Below are 27,168 nucleotides of genomic sequence, written 5' to 3'. Positions count from 1 at the left end.
AGGCCTTGCATCGTGTTCCAGGGTAGAGCACACAGAGCTGGCTCATCTTCTGCCATCAACTAATGCTGCTAAATGTCAGGCATTTAATAAAGTTAAAGGGCAAAAAAGTTTTAAACAATTTATTCTGCCAAGCAATCAGTCTTTGAGAAGGCTCAGGAAAACTCATTGCTTTATTGACTAGATCAGAGGGGAAATGTTTCTTATCAGGTTCTAAAATGGCTTTAGAGATCACTTGTATATATGCATTCTGTATTCGTTTGTATATAGCATGTTTAGAGGAATATTCATTAAATGTAATAGTAGGCATACTCCTGTCCATATCAACTGTGAACTTTATTTAATAACAAATAGTGTTGTAAATCCAGGTGTTTGCAAACCAGGGAACAGTTCCTACAAAAAAAAAGAATGTTGGTATGTCACAGTTACTCAAATAACAAATATTCTTTACATCAGCCAGTAGAGTAGGGAAGAGCAAAGCCATGCTAATTCTACCCAATGAGAAGAATATTGGGCTCCCAGCAATCTTTCCAATGTCCATAAGAGAACACAACCTGTCCCCAGCCTCCCATCTTCCAGCATTTGATTTAGTGAGGGAAAAATAAATAAATAAATGTTCTTCCTCATTACTATGAGGAAAGGATTTCTTAGAAATCAAGGAAGATAGACTAATTTAGAAGGCCCTTGCCAAGTTGCCATTTCTAAGATGTATTTAGAGCAAGCTAGCATAGGAGTATAAAGTTACATTTCAAAACATAAAGAGCCCTCCTTGTTTTCAGTACTTGTTGTCATATGTAAATCTCTATTATCTTAAAATGGATATTCCAAAGGGAAAGGCTTATTTTAATAAACTACACATTGTGAACTGAGCACCCTTCTACTCCTGGAGCAATTTCAGAGGAGAAAGAACATGAATATGTGGAGTTATTTTTAAAGCCTCTAGAGCAAGGTGCCATGAGCCTGAGAAATTGTTTCTTCTGATCCCTTGGGTTTTAATGACTAGCTAGCAGCATTCAATTAAGCCATGATCATTAACAAGAAACCTAATTGCTACTCACAGGCAGGTAAACAACTCATATTGACATCAGAAAGTGTATGGAGGGTCATTTTATGGCATCAAGTGAAATACAGGCTTTCATAAGGGGACAAAAGGATAGCATATTATTTACAAAACTCTACTGCCCCCTCCTCCTCACATTCATTGGAATATAGGAATAGCTGTACACAATGGGTTGTGAACTATGTTATCTCACATCTTTAAGCACATTGAAAATAAAACTGTTAAATAAGTTTCAAGCCTCATTCTGTAGGCATTGCATGCAACAGAATTCAATTCTAAAATATTAACCATAGCTAGCAATTTACCTTTTAACCAACAGTAATTAGAAAAGTTGGCCTATATTAACTATTCACTAAATTGAATTATTATATATTTACATATTATGAGTATTAAAACATAGAAAGTATAAAAGTATATCTAAAAATGTGAATTAAAAAATTACAATTCTGTTTTCCTTCAATATGGCTCCAAATCCTTTTTTCCAACATAATTTTTTTATTAATTATTTGGGAATTTTACATCATACCCTGTGATCATACTCACTTCCCAGTCCTCCCAGATCCACCTCACTGCCCTTGTCACCTCCACCACTCCCCCTAAAAACAAAAGTCCAATTTGTATTGCCCACATTCTCAATGGGATAAATTTGAACTCCCAGTGGCCAGACCCTTAAAGAAAACTGAGTCCTTCCCTACCTATACCTTAGCCAGAAGCCATCAATTGTAGAGAGCTATACTTCAGCATCCTTATCACAATTTTTAAGAGTTCTTGTTATGGCTTCCCATCTAGGCTGTTAACTTTTGTTAAAAATGGTCCGTGTTTGTTCCTTTGACTCAGATGTGACTCATCTTCACCCCTGCAGTTTCACAGGGTGATTCTGAATCCTCCTTATCACTTTCTCAGCTAGATCCTAATAACACACACACCTACACACAGAGTCCACAGTTTCCAGAGTCTATGTTTTCTACTCTATGCAGGAGAGTTATAACTGTGAACTTTTAATTTGTAAAGACAATCTTGCTAATAATCATTAAAAACTCTAGTCATATGGAAAATAGAGCAATTTTTGCAAACACTTACTTTATTCATCCATTACCCCTGTAATGTCAGTGATCCTGAGCTGTCAGGATAGACGTATCCAGAGGTTCACTAATTAAAACGACTATGGCATTCTTTGAATTATAAATATTCAAAATTGAGCCTTGATGAAGGAAAAAGTAAAATTCATGTCTGTTTCCAATGTCAACATTGTGAGTTAGAAAAAAACAAAGTACTATCTAAAATAATTTCCAGAATGAACCTGACATTAAAGAGCTCTAATGAGAACAGTGGTATCCAGGTGGTCCCAGCCCCACTCAGATGGGACCCTTTTGATTTGTTCTCAATATTGTATATACTTGCCCAGCATGAAGGGAGTAGGCCAGCTGGCATTTACCCTAAACATCATGTTGTCTCAAAAGTCCCCAGCTCCCCTACCACACAAGTTCTCTCTCTCAGTATTTAACATCCCCACAGTTAAGACAACACATAATAATCATGTTCCTTCTAAGTCCTGCCACTTTGCAAATTCATATTCTCTTGTTTTCCTCTATAGAGACAGAACAGCTGGTTGTCATCTTCCCAAATGCTGTAACAATCTCTCACATATTTGAAGATAGTAATTAAGTCATCCTCTCAGCCTTCTCTTTCTGAGAAACTCAGATTCATTTTTTAACACAAATTATCAAAAGACTGCCATACCCATGAATGTGAAAATTGTTATTGCATAGGCTTTCCCTGTACCCGACTCTTGTTTTGGTAAATATTCTTTCCAGAAACACATGGTCTTAAGGAATTCCGGGTTCCTAGCCATGTCGCCAGTGAGTTCCTGTTCTGTATTAACCTCTGACAAAAGCTTTGAAACTAATATGTAGACACAAGTGCCTCTTTCCTCCCAGCTACCCTTCCATCTCCAACTCTAGCCCCTTTTTATTCTAAATGAAGAAAAGATCATGAGCTGTCGGCTCATTGGCAGCCTTGAGTGCAGCTCCAAGTGTTACTTAGACGGTGTGAATTGCATATAGCATCCTTAGATGGGTGAGTGCTAGTATAGTCATAAAGGATTGTGAACTGAGTAAATGTTTGGGTTGAGCCATTATCAGCATAAAAACATCACTCACTGCGTAAAAATGAGGGGTAAAATATCCAAACTCACTGTTTCTGTGATCTTAGACAAAGCTTTTATGCTCACATTTTCTTCTAGTAACAATAACCACTGGGGTTGCATGAAGAAACTATTGAAAGTTTGCTGTCCCTTGGTTTGGTTAACAAAAATGTTCTCTGTATCCAGATGTTATGTCTATCCCTTAGTACTGTGATTCTCCCGTGGAAGTACAATAAATTAGTGACTCTGTTCTCCACCCATATTGCCCATTAAAAAGAACTTTCTAGAGTTTTGTACACGTAAGAAAAGTGGCTACCTCACTGAGCACTCCAAGTGTGAAGTCAAACTTACAAGGACAATGTTTTCAGGTAGGATTATCCCAAGATCTCAGCTTGCTCACATAACTGTGATTTCATCTCTAATGTGAGGCATAAACATGTTTATTTAGAGACAAATACCTCACACAGAGTGAGCCTGCATGGTTTATAGCAGAGGAATTTTCCCTGAAATATAAACCTATATATTTTGCATTACATTATTTCACATGCATGAGAAAGGATAACTCTAGCCTTGGGAAGGTTTGACACGTCAATTTATCTGCAATATATATATATGGAATATTAATGCATCAACCTTTTACTTCATTCTGCTTTAAATAAAGAATGGCAATTATTCTTCCCTTGGAAAAAATATTTCAAATATGAAAACTTAAAAATCACTTAAATTTTTTTCACCTATAGCTACAAATTGTTCATATTCTTGTCCCTCTCTACTCTCTTGGTTCCACCCTCTATCCCATAAATAAGCAAAAGAAGGAAAAGTTCCACTCCACCTTGGTTGTGGTTTGAATGTGAAAAGTCCTCTAAAGGTTTGAACACTAGGTCTCCTGCTGATGGTGATGTTTTGGAAGGTTATGAAAGCTTCAGTAAGTGGAGCCTTGCTGGAGGAAACTGAGTCACTGGGGACAGACATTAAGGTTTTTATAATCTGGACTCACTTTCATGTCCCTCTCTGTCACGTGACTTCCAAAGCAATGTGAAAGCTTGGCCTCTTGCTCTGGCTACTCAGCTTTCTCAACCATGGTAGACTGTATCCTTGTGGACTTCACAATCAAAACAAACCCTTTTTTCTTTCGATTGTTTCTTGTCTGGCATTTGATCACAGTAAAGAAAAATGTAACTAACAGAAACTATCATGAACCTCATAGCAAAGAATTCTTTGAGAAATCTTTTGCTACCCAACCCACCTCGTTTTCATGTTGGGCCTTTAGAACTTCATGATGCTGTACTTTATCTATTTCTTATTATCAACATATAAGGACTGATGCTTTGCCTAGATTGATTACTTCACTTTAATCCAGACCTGTAGAGAAGTGTGTGGGTCAGGGGAGGTGGATGATCTCATAAAGAAAACAGTTGTTTCTATCAAAGAAAAAAAAAAAGAAAAGCACAATTAAACAGACAGACTAAATGACCCAATCAGCTCCCAGAATATACGTGTTTGCATCTGATCTAAGGGCCTTAAATATCAGTTAATGAAAATTAATACTTGCCTAAGACTATGTCTTTTTGTGTTTACAGTGATACTATTGACTTCAAACTATCCAAAACTGAGAGAAGAGAGTGGGAGTGGGGGCAGAGAAAGAATGACTTTGTGAAGTACATATATGTAGAGTAATTACATACATTTCGATCTTCCCCTCTTCTCTCATGGCAATATTGACCTTCTAGAGTGACTTATTTTTATTTTATCATCATTTTTTTAAAAAAAAAACTTTCCAGTAACACAGAAACAAGTCATGGTTTGCTTATGAGATTCTACTCTACAATAAACACAGTAGGCCATCAACATAGTAGTGAATTACTATGCAAATAAACATTGAAATATATAAAGATCTTTATGTGAATGAATGTACCAGCAGAATTTCCCCCTTAGTACTTGAGTAGTTTTGTTGTACTTGGATTGCAATTGGTAAAAATTCTTATTATATGCAAAAGTATAAATAGAGGCTGTCTATTTTTATTTGATCAATGGTTCAACCTTCCAACTATTGTTATATTTTCTTCTATAGAACTTTGAGCTGTGTCCTTCTATTTTGTTATCCACAGGAATGTATGGAGGAGGCAGATTACTACGAACCCATCTGATAAGTAGCTAAGATGACTAGACAGAAAGTGTTTAGGATTTTACTGATGATTCTCAAGCCAACAATGACAAAAAATAGCATCAGGTTTGTTAAAGTAGCTTTTTCTCCAACCCTTTTCTAGGTTATCATTAGACCTCTTGATTTTTATAAACAATGGTGGTTTTATTTCTATTGTGTGAAAGCTCTCTCTCTCTCTGTCTCTCTCTGTCTCTCTGTCTCTCTGTCTCTCTCTCTCTCTCTCTCTCTCTCTCTCTTCCTCTCTCTTTCTCTCTCTTCTGTGTATGTGTATATGTATAAAGTTACATGTAATTCAAGTCTGATTTCAAAGGCTCCAGGAACAAGTAAAACTAGCTCTAAGACTTTCCTTGTTAAACATAGTCAACTGGCAAACAAAAATACACAAATTTGATATCTCAGTCATAGCTTTCATAATTATAGATATATATTCATTCATACTATTTTACCCCATAAACCCCATACTTAAAATATATTATATCTACATTGGCCATTAGTGAAGAGATGCTCATATATTGTCCAAGAAATTCTTTGAGTAATATTATGTGAGGCTCAGTCCACATAGCTTTATTTTCTGATACATAATGTACCTTGCAATTCATGAAATAGTTGTAACAACTACAGGTAAAGAGGAAATGGAAAGCCACACAGGTCATTGTTGTAGGTCATGGAATATTCAAGCTTTAAACAACCTCAGGTTTATAGCTTGGTAGAATAATAGACTAGTCCTTTGGGGTGAGGGATGTGGGATACTATAATAAATAGATAGATATTAGATAGGAGATAGATAGATAGGGAGAGAGAGACAGAGACAGAGACAGACAGAGAAGCAGAAAGACAGAATATTTAATATGTGGGTTAGAGAGATCACTCAGTAGTTAAGCATTGTGGCTATTTTTCCAGAGGATTAAGGTTCAGTTCAAATCACCCCGTAGTGAATCTCAACCACCTATAATTACAGCTATAGTAAATCTAATGGTCTGCTTTGGCTTTTACAGGCTCTAGTCATGCCAGAGATGTACAGGAATACATGTAGGTAAAACACATATACATGCATGCACAGACATACACACACACTGGAAATTTTTTTCATATTTAAATAATATTCCAAAACCATATGAATATATAAATTAAAAATAAAATAGTATGTAATAGACAAATTTGTGACAATCTATTTATTTAAGATGTGCCAGCAAATAGCTCATTCTATAAATCACCTATGAAAATCAGTGCAGCTCTTTTAAATCCACAATCTTCATTTGCTTTCTAAGCAACAGTTTTTGACAGAGTTCAATCAAATAAAACATTAAACTTGAGAGAGAATGATGTATCTTTATAAATACAAAGGCATAATTAGGTGTAATGTTCTGAGACATTTAGAACTGTTTACTTCTTACAAGCAATAGATTTTCCAAATAAAAGATCAGGGTGAGTTATTTGTGGCAAAATAAATACATAATCAAGCAAATAACATTTTATAATCCTGAAACAAGTATATAATGGAAACTATTTAAAAGACACTTAATCCAAAGGAAACTGGGAACTCAAGGTAAGTTTGTGAATTAGAAAACATGACGCTCTGGCAGTTTCCAGAGACTGGATATGTACTACAGACAATACCCACAGGAAATTAAATTCATGCACTCTATGAAAAATTAAGCAGATGGAAGGATAGAAAGAGGGAATAAGCAAACAATTCTACAGAGAGTAGAAAAGCCAGGTAACAGGAGATGATGAAGAGAAGGAAATGAAAAAATATTTGAGTACTCAGAGAACCTATTTATGTTCTTTGTTCAACAAGTTCTATTGATCACCATCAGTGTCAGCATGGAGCTTGAAGCTGTGATCCTGAAATGATATTTAATTAAAAGGCAGTTCTATTTTAATAATATGGCAAACACACCACAATTCTACATGTAAATAACATCCACAGATGAAGATAAAAGAAGAATCAAAACTAAGCACTAGGAAGTTTACAAAGAAAGCAGAGAGAGAATTGTGGGTTGAGAAACAATAATTAAATACTGTTTCCAATCAATTGTTATTGTAGTTCTTATTAAGATTCTACTTTAGTCCAAAAGTTGTTTCTCCTCTGCCTTCTTCGACATTCCATGGAGTAAAATAAGCACAAGCAGCATTTAATTCCTATTTTCCTTATTGCTATGTCCTTCAACACGCACTGCCAGATCACCAGGGCTAGATTATTTTCTTCACTATTACCTTTAACCCCATGCCAGTAAAATACTTGACCCAGAATTTTATCCATAGGCAAACCAAACTACCAAGTAATGGCAATAATCTAGAGAGACACTTGGCATTTGAGATAGATTACACTAATCATTCTAACCAACATCCTTAAAATTACTATAATGCCTAGGAATCTTAACATATTATGCTTCATGGATGTGTTATATCCTTCCAGGAGGTTATTTTCATGCATATATATGTGTATGTATATATATAGTAATATTTGTAATATTTATAATGTGTGAATTTTTTTTCAAATTGAAGGTGATATATAATTATAATGATTAGTCATTGTCACAAATCCTTGTGCTTCAACCAAAAAAAGGGTCTAAATTACAATCCCTTGGTAAGCTGAAATTGTTTCAATTACAGCAAATCTTTAGGCTCTTCACATAAAGAAATTTACTAAATCCAACTACTTCCTTTACTCTCCCCATAATTGGAAAAATACTTTATGAAATAGAATCACTAAACTTTTTTCTGTATTTACCTTCCCATTCATCTATTGTGCCTCAGTTCCCGAGAGAAATGGATACTGAAAGCAAGTGGATATATCCAAAGATGTTTATTTGGTGCTGGGGTTAAAAAGAGCATAGATCTTGTCTCTCAATGAGGATAAAAAAGATGAGATGTAAATTTTGAGTAGACTCAGCCAAATCCAACTACTCCTGCATGCTCCCCTCCCCCACTTTACTTAAGTTTCATGTCATGTAAAGACTTTACATATGGCCAGCTATCATTATGTCAGAAGGGGTTATGTGGACAGCTGGGGAAGAAGTCACATGATTGGTCTTACCTAGTGCTGTACACTAGACCTAACAGGAAAGACGTCCACTGGAGCATTAGAAGCACAACTATTATGAGATAACCACCATTTTTTGATTAGATTTGAAGACACTGCACAGGAGGGTGTTTCATGCTTATATTGTAAAGTGATTAAAAAAAGGCCTTGGATAGATCCTGAAATTATTATTCTGCTAAATTTTTGTTCAGTAAAAGTTCCTTCTAAAAATTTATGTTTATACTCATAGAGCTTGGCTGCTCTCAGTCTTGGTCAGAGAAGGTTTTTGCAGTTGGCAGGAATCAATCTAGACAAGTCTAACTGGCTAGAGTACTGAAAATTAGAAACTGGAGCTGAGCTCTAAATAGGCAACTGTAGCCCAGTCACTGCCAAAGGCTTGGGAAACATCATGGAAGTGAGGGCAGAGAATATGTCAGAGCTGGGAGACAGAAAGGAGCGCTGTGAAATGCCCTCTCTCTGTTTGTCACGGCTGTCACAATCATCAACTCACATCAGTCTGGTTATCTGCACAAGATCAAGTGTGCCAAAGTCACACCATGAGTGAAGTGTAAATGAGCTCCAGATCCAGCCAACAGAGAAGCTACTGGCACCTGGTAGTTCCCCGGGGACAGAAAATCACATTTGTTTGAGGATGTGACCAGTGATAAGATATTTATGCTCAAGAGGATATTCTCAGCATCCATGCATGTAATAGGCATCCCTGACTGTACCTGGTGGGGAATAATAATAGTAGTAGTACACTGTTAGGAAAGAACATGTTGAGGAGGATGTGAAAGTTTGGAGTAGGGAAGTGGAAACAGATGTGAACATATTCTATTGTATTTATATATGAAATTTGTAAGAGTAAAGAAAAAATTAAAGATTTCTCAGATGAGTTGGAGATAGAGCTCAGTTGGTAAAGATGAATCCCTGAATGTAATCCCTGTAACCCAAATAAAAAGATCCACTCACATTGGCAGCATGTGTAATCATTGCATCCCTAGGACTTAATGATCAGCCAACCTAGGTTACATGACAAGCTCTAGACCTACCTGTAAAACTGGCCTTGAGAATCAACACTGGACATCACCAGACTGGGAACTAAGCTATGTGCTCATAAAGGAAGAGACAATCACAAAGTAGGCTACCCTCCCTGGCTTTGGTTTCATAGTCTAGTATTTGTTCCTTGGGTACTTCCATTTCTGAAACAAAGAACAGATAAAGAATATATAAAATATTTAAAGTAAAGTCAACCAGAAATAAAAATCATATTGGAAACTATTATGTTATAAAGCAACAACCTTGTATCTTGGATTCAATATACAGAAGAGCAGGATGGCATTTTCTACATTCTGTTGGAATACCCTTACTTTTGAATTCAATATTATTTGTTTGAAAATAAAAGGTTCATTGTCATCTAGTCATGAAACTTGTAATGCTGTAATTGCAAGATGGAGTTGTAATAGCCTGCACACAGCATAAGAATGTAGTTCAAGACAAAATAAAAGCACATCACATTGTAGTTATTATTTACATGATATTCTAATGAGCCTGGCTTGCACCATGGGTCTCCTTTAATACCTGAAAGGGAAAAATTCTTATATTTCTAAGATAATGTTTAAAACTGTATTTCTCATAACTCAAAAAACTGTGTTGATATATGATAATCCGTCACGTCTAAAAGGAGAAACAGCCCCCTTGGAAATTCCATCTCTACTAATCTTACCCAATGGAACAGCTGCCAACATTTAATATTTCTCTGTCCAAATTTTATTCCTACTTACAAATGAATATTTTAAAGTGATTTATCAGAAGCTCCTTAATTCCAAGTCCAATCTGGCCTGAAAAGATAGGAGTCATAAATTTGTGAGAACTCCTGGGGTATTTCCCCGTTTAGCCTAGCTTCCAGTTGACAGCCTTTGGTAAGTCAGCTCTCATTATTTTGTTCAGTTCTCAGGGATCAGTCAGAGCTTCAGTTCTTATTGCCTATACTCCCTCTGGAGAAGTTCTGAGATATGTCAGATTAGTCTTTGTTTTCCCAAATTAAAAAAAAAGCAGAATTTTTGCTTTCCTCGGGAGGTCACTGTTGTTATACAGATAAGGTCATTGAGGGACATCCCTCATCTGTTCCACCATAATATTCTGTATAAACAAGGGGTCAACTGTTCCTACTTTCTCCCACAAGTCTGACTTATTTCTGAAGCTGTTGCCATAAATGGGTAGAGGATCCTGTTGTCAGACAAGTAGTCCTCCTGTCTTTGCCTAGGAGAGAAGGAAATATTGATGATAATCCAAGTAGAGATGGAAAGGTTATAGAAGCGTTGACCTGCATTACAACCAGTACTTGGACTGGTAAGAGACTGAGAAGGTTACAGAAAGGCCAAAATGACATACTGAGAAATGATTCACAGAACTCATGTCAATTTATAGAGGTAAATCCATTAGCTTGAACAGACACACAGATACACACACACACACACACACACACACACACACACACACCACGCCCTCCAATGATGGCTTAATAAACCTCAGGAAGGAAAATAGAGCTGACTCTTCATCCAGATCTACCTGTTCTGAGTCTGTAGATTTAACCACTCACAAATGTGGGAAAAATAGCACCTTTCCTGACATGTACAGATGTTTTTTGATTATTCTGAAAAAGCAACCCATCAGTTAATTTATACAGCATTTTCTTCATTTGCTTATGAATAATCTAGAGATTATTTAAAGTACCTGGGAGGACTTACACAGATTATGTACAAATACTGTCATTTTGATTAACGGACTTGAGTCTCAGTGGATTCTGATCCACAGATCTCTGAAACCAACTTACTGCAGGTCCTAAGACACAACCATGAGTCTGCGGGACAACTGGAGCTCAGCCTGACAAGCTGTCCTTGTGTTTTCACATAAAGCTTTAAAGGCTTTAGGAGTCTGGAGTTCTTGTGATATAAATAGTCTTCTTTGAAAAATAACATCAGGAAAACACATTCATGTTGGCACAGTGCCTTTCATATGATCTATTAAGGGTAGAGAGCCCATCAGACATTACAGAAAATATGACCATGGCCCTGACTAGATTAAATAAACATTACTCAATGATACAGATCACAATATACACATATTGCTCCACATCTCCAAGAGTTTGGACCTAAATTTCAGTTCTTGGTAAGATTGCAAAGAGAGTCAAATTTCCAATTGTCAATTTTTTAAAAATGTGACTAAAGTCATGGGATTGATTTAAATTCACACCCAGGAGCTTTATGCAGCATTGTATTTTCAAAAGATAAAGATAGAAATAAGATGAAATAGAGGAGATACAAATTTAAAATAGATATTTTTATAGATAAATGTAATATAAATTTTGTTCATCTGTCAGAGCACAGGACATTTTGAACATATCATTACTCTCCAAAATGAAATATTTTGATATGTTCTTAAAGTAAATGTTCCTAAAACTTTGCTTAATTGCTTTCCTACCTACACTGCACATATTGTATATTCTATTCTAGATTTGATATTTGCTTGGAGCTACCTTTAGAAAATAGAATTTCTAGAAGGCGATCTTCAAACATTAGAATCAAGTGTGAACTCTTAGAACTTGAATGAGCTGGCACAGCTTCTCATTCTATTCATGGATATAAAACCAGCAGAATACTATCTGTGGCTTTACTCTGCTCAGTGTGAATTGCATAGAAGAGAAAAAGGAGGAGACAAATCAACAAAAGAAAGAAGAAAACAAAATGTCAAATTAGAAGGACAAATAATTGAAATACATCAAAATAAAATATATAAATTTTTTAAGTGAGGATAAAAATAATGCAAGACAACAGATAATTTTGCTTGTGATTGCTAGCATCTCCTTGTTCTGGGGTGCTTTACAACATAAAAGCTATCCTCTTCCTGTATTTAAACTCTCTCAAGTACTCAGAAGCTTGAGAGTTCATTGTTTAGAGATGAAAATAAAAGTTAAGCAAAACTTCGCCACACACTGAACAGAGATCACAGTTCAATTTAGAATAGCACCTAATTCATGCCTGCTGATTTTTTCATTCATGTTGGCAAGGTTAATTCGTGTCTCATATTACCTCACTCTCTTTGCTCACTGTTTTTTTTTTTTAAAGAAATAAAAATAAATGCAATCTCACCTTTGAAGAGTGATAATTACGTTTCTGTCGCTTGTATGAAAGATCTTAGGAACCTCCTCATGCCTGAGGGGCTTTGAGTTATGGATCTTTCACCTTCATGACAGAAACTTAATAACCATACTTCACAGGTGAAGCAATCTGGGACTAGGAATGGGGAGAGAGAACCCAGCTCCTCTGGGCAAATGCCTACACTGGAGGTTGGAAAAGAGACCTCACGGCTACAACATGCTGATTCCTCCAGGAGAAGGCCTTTAGTCCAAATAACAATGTGAAGTATGAAGAGCCCAATAGCCATCAAAGCATTAAAGATGCACACATGCATTTATCCATATGTGAAAATATACAGCCTGAATAATTTAAGGAAAACACATGACAGGCTCAATCACAAACATTCTCTATACTCTCAGAGAATACTATATACCACCAGTATAATCCGGTGTGTGTGTGTGTGTGTGTGTGTGTGTGTGTGTGTGTGTACCTGCACATACACAGGTACAGCTGCAAGGATGGCAAGCACAGGGTACCACACTAAAGTTTTTTACACGGTGTTTTGTGTAACAAACTTTGCCTGGGGAGGTAAAGCTCACTTACCCACTCACCCCACATAAGGAACCTAGGACAGATCAAAGCATGAACACTTCCAAAGTGCAAGTTGGTGAACCAATGAGTTTTCCTTGAGTTCCTCGCAGGAATGTGAGGGGTTACTTACAGGAGCAGAATAATTCAAAAACAGCTGCATGAGCAAGGTACATCTCGGCATGGGTGACAGCTCACAAAACTGAGAACCTGGAGTACACTGTACAGACAGCAATCACACGTTCACGTGCTTATGGTATAAAACATCCCTTCATAATTCTTTTCATTTTAGGCAGATTCTCACTAAATAGTTCAGGCAGCCCTTGAACTCACAGTTCTACACTCATTGTCTTCAAAGAGACTGGGGATTACTTGTATAGGCCACCAGGTTTGCTATCATAATTTATTTGTAAATATTGTTTAATATAGCTGAGTAATGTTCTTCTGTGGTTATCCATCAGTACCAGTGAAATACAACTATCACTCACCTTAATTTATTTCCATATTTTTCCTCATCAAACCACTTGCCAGATGCTGGATAAAATTTTTCTAGCAGTAAAACAGAGCACGCATTTGTCCATGTATGCATCATAAACATCTCTATACTCTAGAGACCTCATCTTAGAAGTTGTGGTGAAATAATCATTTCTGAAAATATTAAAAATTATTGACAAGAGTGGGGATATGACAGTGGAAACAAAGCTTACTGGGCAAGCATATGGACTAGAATTTAGAGTCCATGTAAAAGTTGGGCCAGGGTGGCAGCCAGCTGCAATCCTAGCACTCTGAAGGTAGAGGCAGAGTAGAAGCAAGGTAGTAAGTTTAGACTAAAAGAGTCAGTGAATTCTGACTTCAACAGAAAAATCCTGCCTCAGTATGCTCAGAGCAATCAAGGAAGACACCTTATGTCAACTTAAGGCATCTGCATGTGTGAGCACAAAGGTACACACAGAACTGCGCATACATATATGTCCCTACACACATGAGGACATGTATACATTTAGAAGCCAAGCACATATACACATGCAAGGAATTATTCACAAATTACAATTAATAGGCTGCCACACAATGGCACAACATTTTAAATTACTAGGTTCTATAATTTCCTAAAACAACAGCAATCTTAGCTATCCAAAAAAACTTTTCTATCCCTAAATGAAATGGGTATTTATTCATAAAGATGGACAAACCAATGTTAAACACAAAATGTGAGTGGTATGTCATTAGTATGAATTTACAGTGTTGGAAAAACTTAAACAGCCATTTCCACTTTCAACTACCATGCATGCAAGACCATCTTAACCTTTAATTTGGATGAAACTTATTTTAGAAACAGTTATTAATTACAAACATTCATGTTATCTTTCTTCCTCTATATTTCCAAGCTTCTCTTATATTTCTGTTAAAGCTTCTTAGTTTTGTTTCTTTGTTGTTTTAGGATAAAATATCTTTTGTGAAATTAAAGAATTGGATGGGAAGAGAATAAATTCATGTGTTTACATTCACTGACTTCAACTTCTTAATAATTAAGAACAGTAAAGGGAAAAGCTAATAAACATATAAAACTGCAACAACAAAATGACAAAAAAAGTACTCATGCATATATGTGTGTGTGTATGTGTGTGTGTGTGTGTGTGTGTATGTGTACACACATACACATTCCCTTTAGAACAGCAGTTCTCAACCTGTGGGTCACAAGCACTTTTGCAAACCTCTGTCTCCAAAAATATTTACATTACAATGCATAACAGTAGAAAAACTATGTCTAGGAAGGAACACCAAAAATAATTCTATATTTGCGGGTCACCACATGAGGAACTGTATTAAAGGTTCATAACATTAGGAATATTAAAAGCAACTGTTTTAAAACATACTATATTAGTCATTTTTTTGTTTCTATGACTAAAAAGCAACCTAAGATAAAAACAGTTTCCTTTGACTCACAGTCCCAGAGAGATAGAGTCTAGCGTGGAGCGACAGAGAGTCCATCGTGGTAAGGCAGGTATGGTACAGTGACCGGAGAAGGAATAGGATAGATCAATTTTGTCCCAAAAGCAGTAATGTTGGGCTAGGAAAGGCTTTTTGAGCTTTACTTCTTTAAGTAAAGAATGGGAAAGCTGGAGAGTTCTTTAAATCTCCCCTGGACTTGATGTTCTTAGGTCTCTTGTCTGATGCTCTGACACTCTACTCCATTGATTCTATAATGTCATTGTCTGCAAGAAGTACTCTTATATACCATAAAGGAAGAAAAGCATTTAAGATGAGCTACAATTTCCTGTCTGGAGGTGTTCACTATAAATTTATTGAAAAATTATTTTAAACCTTATTTATACATAGCTTATTTTCATATAGTAAGCTTCAAAAAGAAAATGTAAGCATGATAAATTGGTTAAGGCGCGTGCAAAACTTCTTTGAATTCAGGAGCTGGTTCTCTGAACTACCTGACTGGGTCAAGAGTGTATTCACAGCATTTCTTGAGAGAGTCGTTTACTGCTAAGCAACTGGTGCCCATTCTTCAAAATTTCTTGAGGGGTTTCAGACTAAGGATCTCACTCCTCTTTCTAAAGCAAGCTTTAAATGGTGCCCAACAAGAAAAAGGTGACACACTCACACTGTGTAGTAAAGTTCAAGCATTCCCAGTTGGTGAAGATGATGGCAACCCCTAAAAGATGCTGCAGCATCAGAGATGGCTCAACTATAGGGAAGAGGAATGGCACAGATTTTAAACTGATGAAATAAGAGAACAGCTGTGGAGGCTTGATGAAGTACATCAATTATTCACCAGTATCTCATAGAAGTAGTACTAACTTAGTTAACTTAGTTATTAGTTAGTAGTACTAACTTAGTTATTCAGTACACCCATACGTTGATCCTCAGTTGTGCACTCATCCCTCCTCCTCCTCCTCTTGCTCCTCTGCTTGCATCCTTTGTCTTTTCTCTCTATCTTTACTTTATTCTTTCTCTTGTTTCTTACCTGAGAGCTAGCATGCTTCAACTTGATTATGTCCAAGTAATACAGTATTGGAAGATACTTTGCTCGGTTTTAGTACCTTATTTTATTGAATTATTGAGGTTTGGGGTTCTACAATAAATTGTTCTACTGCCACTTGGTTCTGCTACAAGGAAATTTTACAATGGATAATGAACTATAGACCATTTTAACCAAACAGTGACTGATAGTGGTTTCTAGTGAACATGCTTCTTACATACAGTAAGCTAGGCTCATTTAAAAAGGTTGAGTTCTGTGTCTTGCATCCTGCCAATGTACATTCAGAAGCATGGGTTACCATAAATAAGAAATCTGTTTTTCTTTATTTCTTCTTCCCAGTGGTCTCTGTATTTAATTCATCATAACCCATTGCTTGAAGGGATTGTCAGTTCCTCTCTGAAGGAAATATGCTTGTTTCTTCTAAGAATGCTTAAAGTATAGCACTGTGGAATCATTTGGTACATTATGGAGAGGTATGCTGTAAGCAAGAAATAAATATCCATATGTTCTTATCACTTTTGCCAAAGATGAATAGGCAGGAAAACACCCAGCTGATCAGTAAGAAAATATGTATTTATTTTTGTTTGTTCAAGCTTGAGAGTGAGTACAGAAGCAAGCTATATCTGGCACCAATTTCTTCCTGCCCTTACTGCCCTGCAAATGACATTCTTTACCAGACCATTAAGAAAACTGTCATAACTTCTAGTGAGCCCACCTGCTAGGTCTCAGTGCTGGGACGATTACATCTATTGGAAATAATGACCCATAACTAGAATAAAACACATTAATAACATCACATTTAGCCAGGATAATGTGTTTCTCCATTTTATATTGCAGAGGCTAAGTTAATCAGTAAAAAGCATTACCCAAAAATGCAGCAACTAACGGCCACGATGTAGATAATGAATATAAAAGTAGAATGCTCAAGCTGTTTTTCTGCCTTTAGAACTGAGAAGATGTATAATGAGTAGTAATGGGTAGATCACTGGGCCAGAAATGGATAATCCTGTCTTCTGTCTGTGGCTTCATATGCTGAGACAGCACTGGAGCTGTCTTCTTCTTGAGTATAAAACATGAGCTTGTGTGTAATAGAAAGAGTTCTGGATTTTGAGTTGCAAGACCGTGGGTCTTATGCTAGCTGTGCTGTTAATGAGCTGTGTGACCTTGGGGAATTCACTTCACCCTTCTGAGTCTCAATTTCTTATCTGAAAAATGAACAGCTTAGACCAGGTGATCTCTGTAATCTCTTTCAATTCTCCTATGTTGTGATTTGAAGCAGAATGTCAACCTGACATGGGGATGCTGTGAAATGTAATAAAACTGCCTGGAGCTCCACAGTCCTGAAGATCAGCCTGTAATGACAGCATGAGTCTACTCTGGCAGAGTGGACAAGCACCTAGGTAGAATTTGGAACTTTGGAGAAGTCTCACCTATAGCTGGGAGTGGCCATAGTGAAAAGATGTTGAGTAACTGTAGTTTGCACTCCATTTAGAACAAACTTTGGCAGAAAGAACACTGAGATGTACAAACTGAAGAAACTCAATTGTCACTTTACAGGAGGCACCTAAAATGCAAGCTAACAATCTAAAATGTGAAGTGATTCGAGAGCACATCAGAAAGAAATCAACGATCTTAAAGTTTTCAATCTGTCTCACACATCGTGTTACTGTTTTCATGCCTGAAACACATTCCCCTCAGGAAAAAAAATGTATTTCTTCCCTTAACATAACATAACACATGTTTCAGTGTTTCCTCTGAGACGTAAGGTGACCAGAAACAATTGCAAGAAAATACCTAGGTAATGAAATCTTCAGAGACCAAAAGGTTCACAGCTAGTACCTAGTCTGTGCTTATCATTGGCATCCTGGTTGGTAGATACTATATTTTTATGACTGCTATAAATATTTTTCAGGGAAAAAGGCACTGTGACCTTTACATTTTAATCAAGATGCAAAATGTGGAGTTGATTTTAGGGGACGGTGTAAGTGGCTACAGTGCATGCTGCCATTTTACACAGAGAGTTGTAAAGACACCTACATACCAACCCCCTGGGACACAAGTGCTCCAATCTTGCTACATAATGCTGTTCCATTTCAGCCTTGCCTTATTGCTTGAGCGGAATTTTAAATTAGTCTACTTTAAGAGCAAATTGCCAAAAGTTTAATTTTCTCATCCCCACAAATCCCACTCCATGCACCACAACCTGAAGTCAAGTGAGTGGTGTGTCTGTCTGAATGTGAGTGCCATAACATATCAAAAATTAAGAAATTCTCCTCCAAAAACTGTTAGTCATTTTGTATTTTAGCCACACATAATCAGAAATAGTTACTAAACCAAGCATTATCCTAATTAAAATACAGAAGATAATAAAAAACCTGATCACATTTTGTGGTGAAGGTAAAAGTGATTGAAAAATATGCAGAAATTAATGATATCTGGGTAAGATTTCTTTAAATACACAAGACTTCTATCAAAAAGCCCCCCAATATGATTCATGGGGGAAATGCACTAACCATTTCTTGTCATCAGAACCTTCATAAATCAATAAGAGATAATATTTATTCTAGCCTACTAGAGTGAGTTTTTTTTTTCTAATAGAATTCTTTAATTCTGGTTGCCATGGTTACAGTGGATTCTAGGATGAGTCTGTTTCATCATAATTGCTGCATGTTAGTATATAAACAGCTGAACTCCACCTTCAACCAGCAGCACTCATTTGTGAATAAAGAAAATCCTTTATCATAAAGTAATTGAACTAGCATTCAAAATACACCACCAAGTTCTTGTCCCTTCACTGAGGGTTCATAGATGTTTCTGAAACTTTTAAAGCAGTTATCTACAAAAGACACAGCAATGCTACAAGAAAAAAATCTCTGAGAGATATTTAAAGCATTATAGGTTATGTAGAGATGTACAGAACTTACAATAATTTACTTGGGCTAGACATCAGGAAAAGTTTGGACTCAAAAAAAAAAAAGGGCAACCCTTGACCTAACTTTTCTGTCTGTCAGATACTAGGTGGCATTTATATACTAAATGTCAGGTACTAAATTTGAAATGTATTCCTCACTAATCTGTTCAGTAATATGTTGTTTGGAATAGGTTTAGCCCCATAGATTCTTGCATTTGAATGCTTGGCCTATAGGGAGTAGAACTATTAGGAGGTATGGTTTTATTGGAAGAGGTATGGTCTTGTTAGAGGAAGTTTGTCACTGTGTAGGAAGGCTTTGATATCTTAAATGCTCAAGCTACACCTGGTGTGAAAAATATCCAGTCTCCTTCTGGATGCCTTCAGATCAAAGTGTAGAACTCTTTTGGCACCTATAACATCATGTCTATCTACAAATTGCCATGTTTCCCACCATGATGATAATGCACCAACTCTCTGAAACTGTAAGTCAGGCCCCAATTAAATGTTTGCCTTTATTTAAAGTAAAGTTGGTCTTGGTGTTTCTTCACAGCAATGACATCCTAAGACAAAGGTTGATCTGATTAATATCAGTTTATCTATTTAAAAAGCACAGTATGTTATAGTTACTGTGAAACCTGACATCATTTTAGCAATAGGCTCAAAATCACAAGAAAAAGAACTCACTACCTTTTTAAGGTAACAGATATCCAGAAATATTTTTTTAAATAAAAGGTGAATAATTAATTGATATGGTAATAGGAAGTCAAAATTAAGAGTATTTGTGGGCTAACAGAATTTTGAATGTTAACAAATGTATGCGGTTACCAGTTAAAAACATAAGTCCCTAACTTTGAAAGCCAAATGTATTCACATAAGCCTGAACAGTTTTCACATAATTATCCTATTGTAAAACTCCACAATGCAGCCTGTGAAATACAAAGAACACATCAAGATGCCTTGTAGAGATAGAACACTTCAAATTAAATTAGCCTTCCTCACAAGGTCACATAAATTAATGGTCATAAATACATTTGTACCTCTAATTTTTTAATTACTGCAATTTTCTGAAATTTTTAAATGAAAATAGAATCTTTCTTGATCATCATTGTAATTTTTATATTTAGATACAAGTTTCCACATTCCCTTTGAAACAATTTTCTATTTGTGTTGTTTGTTGGTTTGGGGAGGAATTGTGTTCTGGTTAAAGTGAGTTATGATCATTTGGAGGAAACTGTTGTAATTTGTATGGTTTGTAGTATCATGAATAACACTGTGTAATAATTTGAGACATAAAGACATGGTAATTTTTTTATATTTGTATGTTTAAATATGTGGTGCAGGCATGTAGACTGGATGTAGGGGGTAGGTTCACCTGTATGCTCGTGTGAAGAGATTGACTTTAGATATCTTCCTTACAATGGTTCATTTTGGTTGTCAATAGTCTGATATAATCTAGATTCAGCTGGGATGGGAGCTTCAGTGAGAAACTACCTAGATTGGGTGAGCCTGAGCATATATCTGTGGGGGATTGTCTTCATTGTGTTAATTGATGTAGAAGTGTCTAGCCCACTGTGGACAGAACCATTCCCTGGATTTAGATTCTGAACTGTTATTTCAAAGGGTAAAGAAAATAAGATGAACATTATCAGACACTCATGTATTTCTTTCTTTTTCTACTCTACCCTGTGGATGTGACAGCTACTTCCCATTCCTGTTTTTGCTTTCTCACAACAATCATCCATAACCTGAAACTGTAAGCCTAATGAACCCTTTAAGTAACCTTTGCCAGGGTATTTTATCACAAGTGGAAGAGAAACGAGACAAACTCTCCATTCCTCTATACTTCATATTTTGAGACAGGGTCTCTCATTAGACCTACAGGTTTCAGTTTCAGTTAGGATTGCTGCCATCCAGTCACCAGAATCCACCAATATAGACTTTTCCACCACTGGAGTTATGTGCACCCATTATCATACCCAGCATTTATGTGGGGTGCTGGCAATCCATACTTAAGTCCTCATGCTTGCATGGCAACCACTTTACCCATAGATCTATTTCTCCAGATTAATGCATGTTGTTTAAAGGAACATAAGCTAGAAGAATTCTAGAAGGAAATACTTAAACCATAATACTATACAGTTATATAGGATGTATATAGTAAGAGGAGATGCAAGTCACCATGGCATAAGAAGGAGAAATAGATGATTGTGAGAGTCAACAGCAAGGAGATCCACTCTGTGAAGGCTAAGAGAAGACTTGAAGGATTTACTGTTTTAAGTGTCCTGCTAAAAGTAGATTTAACATCTTAAGATTATAGAATTAGCACATTTTTCTATTGCTATAACAAAGCACCAGAAGTGGGGTACTTTTGAAGAAAGGGGTGTTATTTAGCTAACATTTGAACACCTTAATGATTTTGATGTCCATTGCTATATTGCTTTCCAGGAGCTTCTAAAAAAATATTTGTAAGCCTGAAAGAACAGTACACATTTTGCCAAGCTAATAAATATTTGTAATTCCTTATTCATGAATACATTTTATTTTCTGATGATGTTTCAATGTTGATTTTAAAAGTTTAGAGTATATTAAGGATTATAATATTTTATCTGTACAACCTTTTCTAAATGTTTTCCATTTATACAAATTTTCTTCCTTTAGTGTTTAAAACATTTTTTTCAGTCTTGAGTTTATAATGTAATTATGGCTTTTCTCCCTTCCAATTCCTCCCATCAAACACTCATATATAATCCTCCCCACTCTTCAAACTTCCTGATCCTCTGGCTCTTGTAAACTCTCTATTCCCTCATACACAAAGTTTCTTGAGCCTTTGGTGAAGGAGTGTTTTGTAGATGTACACGGTGACTGGAATCCACATCACTGCATTATATCTGAAATTACAGGTTTAGGCCTTTTTCTGCCTTGTTTCTTTGAGTACTTTATGTTTATAAAACTTTCTATTATTAGTAGTATGTTAGCATATAAATATTTGATGGTTTCATTTCATGTTACTGTATGCTTTGTTAGTGGCAGCTCACCATGGAATGGAACACTTCTTTTTACAGAGGTGGGCCACACAGAATCCTATTCATCTTCCTGATTCACTGATTGGCCACAGACAGAGGCAACTCAAGACTTGTGAGAGTGGTATAAAGATCTTCCTATAGGCATTGCTGAGATAGTAAATATATTAGAAGCTTAGTACACACAGCAAAGTAAATGGTACTGGTTGCTCAAATATCCTAATATTACTTTTGATATGCTATTAAATATAGATAATATTTCATCTCAAATATTTGGCTGCTTATATAAGAATTAGATATTTTAAGCCTTTCTATCTTTGATTCTTTATACTTTTTCAGCAACTAGATCATGATTGCTGTCTGTGCAGCAGAAAGGGTCCATATGTAAAGTGCTTTGGGTATATGAGTAACTTGCTTGCTTAATCGCAGTTATGCAGCATTCTGAATGAGCCACTGAGCTTTTCAGCCCAGTACATTAAATAAAACAGTTTACCAGTCTTATCCAAGGGGCATGGTATAGAACCAAGGACCAGCCTTTCACTCTGTCTTTTGCCACCACTGTTAATGGACATCTTCGTTCCAGTACAGTGAGATGAAGCGCAGCCCACAGCAAGATGTGTGGGTGTGGATGTGTGCATGTGCACTTGCATGTACCTGTGCATGTACGTGTGCATGTGCATGTGTATGTGTTGGCTCACATAAGGAACCACAAATCCAGCTACCCCAATCCATTCTGCCCACCTAACAGGTGAAAACAGCCTATCCCATTCTATATCCTTGCTGTTACATTAAAACACTCAAAATAACAAAGTCCTGGCGGTAGTTTAAAGTAAAACTCCTGTCCTCCCCAGCAAGGTGCCACTGTTCTCAGCCCTTCTTCTCTCATCTTGCCTTAACACATATTGAGGAATTTTCCACAAATGGAAGCAGGTCAACAAGCCTACCCCAGACAATCCTTGTAAGAAATCGTGTTCTGGATCCATGAATTCTTTTTTTTTTTTTTTTAGTATAGAATAGAGTTTATTCAGGAAATGGGGAGGAGAGCAGAGAGGGTAGTAGAGGCAGAGAAAGGCACAGAGAGAGAAAGAATGTAGAGAAATAGAGAAGTAGAGGAGTAGAGAGGTTGGCCATGAGCATGTAGAAAGAGAGGAGGCAAAAATTTTACTTGTGGGAATTGAAAACATATTTTTCTCCAGATTTCTCATTTAATTCTTGTTCAATACACAAGAAAGAAAAAGAAATCTCTACTGAACAATATGAACAAAGATGTGTAGGATTTTCACATTTTGCTTCCAAGGTTAAAATAAAATTAGACTTGAAAGCAAATTGAGAGTGAGCTATCTTCAAGTTGACCCGAGTCAATGAAATACTGGATTGAGCACAATTTGGATTGTAGCTGAATTTGCTCAGATAGCATCTAGTTTTCAGTGCTTCCGTTTCTGTCCACCCATGATTACCATACATTTCCCATTCAGTCCCATAATGCTACAGCTAGCTTCTGTGCCCTGGCCTCTGACTTAGCCTGCTACCTTGAATTTTGTCTTGGTTCATTAATTCCTGGGTAGATGTCTGACTTTCTTCCAAGTGGCACAGAGGATTTGATGCTCTGGGTAGCTCATTAGAGTACCTTTCCTGTAAGGGCCCTTAGCTGTTTAAGACTCACCTGGGGCTCTGGATACTGCATCCATCCACAAAGCTGACTTGAGTTTCCTCTTGGGTCTCAAAGCCCAAGACTGTGTGAGACCCAAGAACTTAACACTGCCCGAGGAACTGAACTCCTTGGGGATTGAAGAAGGCCCTTAAGCTTTTTTACCTTATTTCCCAGTTCTTCACTTTGGCAAGTAATGAGAACTCCTGAAATGTAAAGATAAATAAATAAATAAAAATGACCCTGTATCTTTCTTCTCATTAGGGTATCGGAAAATATTAATTACCCTAGATCTGTCAACAATTCCGTTTCTGATCGAGTTTGTGCCTGACTGTCCTTCTCACCTGTCTGGATAGATTTGTCTATGTTGCTAGTATATTTTTGATTTATTTTTAAATCCTACCTGCCAACAGAGAAAAGGTTCCTACAAAGGCACTTGAGTTTTTCCTATTCTCTTCTCTCATGGTCCTCATTTAAAGAAAAGAAAACAATCTTTGAACAGTTCAAACTAATGTGGAAAGAAAATATGTAACCAATTAAAATGTAACCATGATCATTATAATAATTTCTAACAAAGGTATATTTTTACAGTGTGCCCAGAATCATTATAACTAGTTACCACACGTGATGATTTTACTCTTCCCAACTGCCTTAGAAGGGAGGTACAATTACAGTCCTCAATTTACAGAAAAGGAAACTGAGGCAACAGAGAAATAGATGAATCGTGTAGGGCTACAAAAAGAATTAAGTCACAAAGGCACCCTCACAACTATCATCAGATATCTGGTTCTGACTCTGACACATAGATCTTTCCTACAATATCAAGTCTTCAGTGGCTTTTATAATACACTACTACCGAGAATAATCCAATATTTTTTGTCTCTTAATTCTACAATTTACTCAGGAGTGTACCAAGGTAGGGTCACCCTTAGAGACCAATGCTGAAAAGCTAAACAGGAACTACTGCAGCAGTAGGAGAGTGTAGAAATCACACTTGTATTTCCATCACAAAATAGCAACACAGATGCACTGAAACTAACACGTGAACTGAGCTAAAAATGTGGCTAAGAATGTGGCTTATAGATTGTATGTTTTCCTAAAATTATAAAGGAAATGGGTTTAAGTCCCAGTGTCAACAACAACAACAAAATGTGGACAAGTACCTGTAGTGAAAGCACTGGATCATTTATAAAAAAGAAAAACTTAAGTCTGCAGAAGATATTGACTTTTTGCCTAAAAAGTGTATGTTATTTTCTATCTTAACATATACTGTGTACGAATGAAAGATATTTTAAGGAACTGTGTAATACCCATAACTGTGTCTACTTAATTGCTTTTATCTTTAATTCTAGAGGCTTTGGGCTTAATCTTAGGAGTTCTCTTCAATTATTAATATCTTGTGGTTTTGAATAATGGGATCTACCATCTCTTTGATCTCAAATGGCTCTTCAGAGATATTCAACAGATAAAGTGAACTAACTAGAGCTAGGGACAGTAGGACATGACACATATCATATAGCCTGTCACAAAGCTCTCATAGTTATTGTTCACTGTGATTGCACAAGCATTTGCAATTATTATCTTCAATCCTTCATTTAGTTTTAAACACAGCTCATTCAATAACAAAACATCCAAATGAACGTCTCTGCTGATAGCTAATCTATTTGCCTAAATATCACTGGGAAAGACCTTTTACTACTTCTACTCATTAGAATCCTGACTGTGAAGTAGTTTAAGACTGTAGTTCAAAAAAGTAAAAATTATGTCTGGGATTAGAAATGTGTTTCCCTCATTCAGTGTACTTGCCATTTTTTCCAGAGGACCCACATTCAGCTCCCACACATAAGGTGGCTCACAATTGCCTGTAACTCCAGTTCCAAAGCAACCAACACCCTCTTCTGGCCTCCTGAAATGCTGCATACATAAAATATATGCAGACAGACATATCTATATACCCATAAGTAAAAATAAAAATATAAAAAAGGAACAATTAACTAAATTCAAGTCTAAACTAGGCCATTTCTTGCTAGAATGAACATGAAGAAATACCCAACACCCCCCTAGCACCAAGACAACTCACATACAATCATAAATTCTACCTTCAAGGTCCATGTAGACATGATGGCTGGCATCATAGCTTTGACTCTTAAACTTAGGAACAACAAAGCAATAAGCAGAAAGAAATAATCTGTCCCTCTCAAAATGCCTAATTTACAGACAACTATTTGAGAACTATAACTCAGCTGATTAAGGTCTTGTGTCTCCTACATGGATATCATTATTCCTCCACTCACAAGTCAAAATTAGAACAAATCCTAGTCACTGGTCCCTAGCATGGAAGAGAACACATGTGTCAGATGTGTGAGCTCTGACAAGAAAGACCAGAAAGCAATAAAGGCTTCTATTGCCTACAAGTTCAGAGGCCAACAGATTAATAGATTTATCTGTGAGATTATTCAATTATTCTACTCTGGAGTCTATGAGGAAGTGAAAAGTTCCATATGTATACATATATATGGAAAGCCTTGCTTTATAAATTCAGTGATAGCAAGGAAAAATAAAAATTATCCTTTCTAAAACTTAGCACCAAGAGTGAAGTTTTTCAGCTAAAAATGTTCTACCCTACTGCATGTTGAACATCCTAATTTAAATATAATACAAGTACCTGAAATCCAAAAGTACATTAGTAACTTCAGCTTGCATTTTAATTTATTCCTTCTCCACTGTGTTACTTCTCAGTAAAAGTTCCCACACCATTTCAGAGACTCATACCAGAAATATAGGCATTGTTCTTAATGTTTCTCTGACTTGGTCTCCTGAACTTTATAAATATAAGCTCCTCTTCACCTGTTAGTGCCAAATATAATTCAAAAATATCATAATTTCAATTCACACTTTTACCATTTTTTCCAGGATATCATCATTATCTCCTGAAGTTTTTCTTTTTAATTTATTTTTCTAACATTTGGCCCTCAAATGTTTTATTTGTTTCAATTAATTCTTTTAATTATCTCCCAGGTTACTTTATAAGTAGACAAATCAAAACTTATTTTTATAACTTTAACTCCTATGCATTCCTTGGTTTTCAGTTTAAAAGCTATTGGCAGATACAATCTTGATTTTCATCAGGTTAAAGCACCCTATTATTTATTGCTGTGGTATGGTAAAATTAACTTTATGACAACACATATTATACATTCATATTTTTTTGAACATTTGTCTTCTACACTAGCTCCAAATGGCCATGAGGATAAGGTCCAATACCAAAATGATCACGATTTTATACATTATTCCTCACAGCATAAGTAGAGAATAGTAGAAGGATAAAAAACGTAAGTTTTAGTTATATTAACCATTAGTGGATATCTGGAAACCTTTAGTGATAATTATAAGTTTTAAAAATGAGACTACTCAGCTTGCAGAAATGACAGTGTTAAGAAGCTTTTGATTCCAATGAAGAAAAATATCAATCTCAGAAATAATA

General features: G+C 36.1%; 1 long non-coding RNA gene across 5 annotated transcripts; it reads right to left on the bottom strand.

Annotated features, from left to right (window-relative positions):
- Positions 1-309: 309 nt before the first annotated feature.
- On the bottom strand, positions 310-18,675 carry LOC116084531. 5 transcript variants are annotated; one of them, XR_004116149.1, is made up of 6 exons: positions 18,619-18,630; positions 15,728-15,811; positions 10,562-10,651; positions 9,442-9,591; positions 4,447-4,621; positions 310-390 (listed from the first exon to the last, which is right to left on the bottom strand). It is a non-coding gene; the product is annotated as an uncharacterized LOC116084531 (long non-coding RNA). The 5 variants fall into 5 exon arrangements; XR_004116147.1 differs by lacking the exon at positions 15,728-15,811 and adding an exon at positions 2,138-2,258 and having other exon boundaries at positions 315-390; positions 18,619-18,675; XR_004116146.1 differs by lacking the exon at positions 15,728-15,811 and having other exon boundaries at positions 18,619-18,675.
- Between the last annotated feature and the right edge of the window lie 8,493 nt (positions 18,676-27,168).

Source organism: Mastomys coucha, unplaced genomic scaffold (assembly GCF_008632895.1).
Source record: "Mastomys coucha isolate ucsf_1 unplaced genomic scaffold, UCSF_Mcou_1 pScaffold9, whole genome shotgun sequence".
Taxonomy (NCBI): Eukaryota; Metazoa; Chordata; class Mammalia; order Rodentia; family Muridae; genus Mastomys; species Mastomys coucha.
The sequence above is the reverse complement of the archived record's forward strand: the minus strand, read 5'-3'. Positions and strand labels throughout refer to the sequence as shown.